General features: G+C 44.0%; 1 protein-coding gene and 1 long non-coding RNA gene across 3 annotated transcripts in view; one reads left to right on the top strand and one right to left on the bottom strand.

The window, feature by feature from the left end:
- PCTP (phosphatidylcholine transfer protein) overlaps positions 1 to 3,725 on the top strand; it is a 136,126-nt gene that overhangs the window by 21,584 nt on the left and 110,817 nt on the right. The window lies entirely within an intron of this gene.
- The window catches only part of LOC115282519, a 2,764-nt gene continuing 1,156 nt past the window's right edge, over positions 2,118 to 3,725 (bottom strand). The window contains exon 2 of the long non-coding RNA XR_003904679.1: positions 2,118 to 3,321. This is a non-coding gene — a long non-coding RNA (uncharacterized LOC115282519). The remainder of the gene's footprint in view (positions 3,322 to 3,725) is intronic.

The raw sequence follows: 3,725 nt of genomic DNA, 5'->3' as shown, positions 1-3,725 counted from the left end.
CCTCTGGCACCCTTTACTTGCCCTTTCTCAAAACTCATCAGTCTTTCAACAGCTCGTCCGCTGTGTCTTCTTCACTAGACCATGAGCTCCGTGAAGGTAGACACCAAGCCTGTCTCCTTCGTCCCAGGAACCGTCATGTCTGTCCCCTTGCCAGGAGGGCACCAGACTCAAGCAATAGCTGATCAGTGAATGCATGTCTCAGAGCTTTTAAGGGTAATTCTCCAAACCAACTAGGTGATGATACCAGAAACAGGGGAAGTGAATGGGCTCTTCCTGCTGTGTCTCTCCCAGATCCAGCTGGGAAGCGGGAGGTTTGAAGGAGAAGCATTATGGAGGGGACTCTGGGTGAGGAATCTCAGCCTGGGAGCCAGGCCAGATGCTCCTTTTGAAATAGGAACATTTTCAAGGGAGGTGGCCCTTTGCTGGAACCCCTCAATTCCAATGTGGTCGATAACTTCTCATTGTTATACAGTGTGATAATTCACCTGTGGAATTATTACTACCAACAGTAGTGCTATTTTCTTTTTCATTCAAATCTTGAAATCTTGACTAATCTCAACTGGACTCCGTCCAGACTGTACCATTTCTGTACAGTAACCACACCATCAAAGCCACCTCTTAACAGATAAAGGACCAGAGGCGCCAGGGTGGCTCAGTCGGTTAAGTGTCTGACTTCAGCTCAGATCATGATCTCACAGTTTGTGGGTTCGAGCCCCACGTCGTGCTCTGTGCTGACAGCTCAGAGCCTGTAGCCAACTTCAGATTCTGTGTCTCCCTCTCTGACACTCCCCTGCTCACACTGTATCTCTTCTCTCAAAAATAAATAAATGCTAAAAAATCTTAAAAAACAAAAAAACCCCAAAGGACCAATGGGAACCTGAGAAATCTAGGCCCCCCTCCCCACAAATAATGATGACTTTGGGAAATAATTTGGCCTGGAGTGTTGTTTAATGTAAGCAAATTAAGCCTCCATATCTGAATGGGCTTGGCCTCTGGGTGTATGTCATTTGGTCCTCTCTCTAAATCAGTCACTCACTTACTTGAGTGCCTACCATCTAGAACCCTAGAGGCCAATAATCAAAGTGAAATATCTGTTTTTATCTACAGAGGTTTTATCTATTTGGAGAGACAGACATGGAAAAGAATAAGTGAACCAAAGTGCTAGAGGAATGACAGGATATTTATAACTTTCAAATCCCAGGGATGCATCTAGGGCTCGTGGAGAGGCATACCCTGAGGAATCAGGGGCAACCTCGAAAGCACCAGTCCTACACATTCTACACCTCTGGCATTTACTATTGGCTCATGGGTTCTCAGGTTCCCACATGACTTCATGTTTCAATGCAGTAAAGGACTGTCTTCTCAAAATTTGCACACATAAATGCCAAAGAGTCAAAACTACTAATTATCCCAAACTTCGTGACTGTTTTTTTGTAACTACATTACCTAGAAACTCCGTATCGCTAGTGTTCTGAGTTCTTAACAAATTATTAAACAGTGCTTAAAGATATGGTGTGATTGACACCATTTCATGGTTGATCTCTGCTCAAAGACTGATCTTAGTGCCTGTGTTTCAGTGACTCTGTACTTAAAATTTCAACTTGGCCCTCTGTTACAAGAGACTTTTAGATTTCACATATCTAAAATTAAATCCAGCTATATTACTGGTAATGATTTTTAATGGTAAATTTATAAGGTATTCACTTACTTGTATAAGTCTATCCATATGACCACCATGACTGGGGAAGGGACAGGCATGTGATTGAGTGGGGGGGTCATAGGATGGTGTGGGTTCTACCGGAAAGAAATACTGCCTTTCTTTGGCTCATTAAGAGCCTGGGAAGTTGTGGGCCTACCTTTCGCTGTCAGCCCCAATCCGGCACCAGACACAGCCCAACATCAAAGAGAACTGAAGACAAACAGCCGAATTCTAATATCCATCTAATATCAACCGTGATCTGAGGCCACACTACACTGCACCTTTCATGTAAATGCACCTAAAATTCTTGTTTCTGTTCAAATTCATTATTTAGGTTGGATGTACTTTGCAAGCAAATGAGACCCAACTGGTTCATTTTCACAAAAGGAACAAGATACAAAGAAAACTACAAACAGGATAAATTTATGTTACTCTGTGTTTATTGATAATCAATCTATTTTCTTCCCAGAGAGAAAACATACAGTCTGAGTTATGCCATTTTCATAAATCCTCTGCTTCTGGCTTTACATCCTGAATTTCTATAACCACTAATCAAGGTTCAGTACCATCACACACAGTAATTAAAATTTTTCCCTGAGATCATGAAGGCTATGCCTTTAGCCACGGAAATTCTTGCTCTACCAAAATTCAGGAGAAAACAAGCACTGGAAGTCTTTTAGTGGTAGAGTAGGCAGACATCTTAGGTAGAATTCCTGAGAAAAAAGTTGTAGAGTCAGCCAATCCACTAATTAATATTTCCCTGGTTGTGAACGCTTGTCCTTTCAGTATCTCCAAACATTCTAGAAGGCAAAGTCATTTTATTGCATATAAAGACACTTTATCACAGCTGTGTGCACAGCTTCTTAATCCTTGCAAACTACCCTCGAGACCCATCATGATGCCTCAGGTTCTGATAAAATGCAGAGCTAGTGAGGTATGGTTATCCTCTCTCCAGTGGCAGGTGGCAAAGAGAATCCCAGACATAGGGGATGAGAAAACATGGCTACCACATCGAGTGTGTAATCAGGCCTGCCATGTGTTTCAACATGGTTTGGAAGAAGAGACTTACTGGATTATCACCTCAGACCCCAGCCAAATCAACCCGCCATGGCATCAGGAAAACAGACATCAGCACGTGTCTCCCAGTCTGATGCACCGGGAGTCCACTCTGAAGGGGACAGCGTCCCACAGCCCCTCCTGGGGGCAAGAAGTCACATTCTGGGAAGGAGCCAGCTTGCTAGGATCTGCGGCCCCTCCACCCTCCCATCCCCCTAAAATGGCACAATGAAATGATTGTGTTCCCTACTGAGAACTTTCCCTTTTCAAAAATAAACCAGCAAAGTTCCCCTAATCTGACCCACATTCAATAGTGGAAGAAGGCAGCCAGTCCCGGGGCGGGGAGAGTGGGGAGGAGCCAGGCGTCAGGCAAACACACTTGGGGATGATGTGCAGGACTGTGTGCAGGCCTCTGTGGGTGCAATAGTGAAAGGAAAGCTGCGCATTGCTGAGCTGTGGCACTTCCAGAGACATCATTCCACCAACACACGGTGCCCTTACTGAAGTTTGCCCCGGTAGTTCTTACAGGCTTTTGCCATGTCCTTCAAGAAGTTAGGAACGCCATTCTGCAAAAGAAAGGAGGCTTGTCACTTTTGGTACTCACAGACATTACTCCTGATTGTCTGGGATGTGGCAAAGGTAACCAAAGATGGCCTTGAGAATAATAAATATGACAATAGGGCCCCTATCCCATTTCAACAGAATGTTGCCACAGATGATGACTGAACACCCAAGGCACAGGTGAGACTAGACAGCAGGTGACAATGTTGTATGTCTTGGCTTTTGCTAGTAAAAGCTAAGATGTATCTGAGACACTATTTTTTTGGAAAGAAAAAACACAGGAAATGGGATTAGGTTGGGTTGTGGAAATCTTCCGCAGAAATCAGAGACAGTTCTCCTTTTACAGAATTAGAAAATGGTGAGGCTGTGGGGGCAAAGGGCTAGGCTATGTTATTATTTAGTCAGTGTT

Source organism: Suricata suricatta, chromosome 17 (assembly GCF_006229205.1).
Source record: "Suricata suricatta isolate VVHF042 chromosome 17, meerkat_22Aug2017_6uvM2_HiC, whole genome shotgun sequence".
NCBI classification, from domain to species: domain Eukaryota; kingdom Metazoa; phylum Chordata; class Mammalia; order Carnivora; family Herpestidae; genus Suricata; species Suricata suricatta.
The sequence above is the reverse complement of the archived record's forward strand: the minus strand, read 5'-3'. Positions and strand labels throughout refer to the sequence as shown.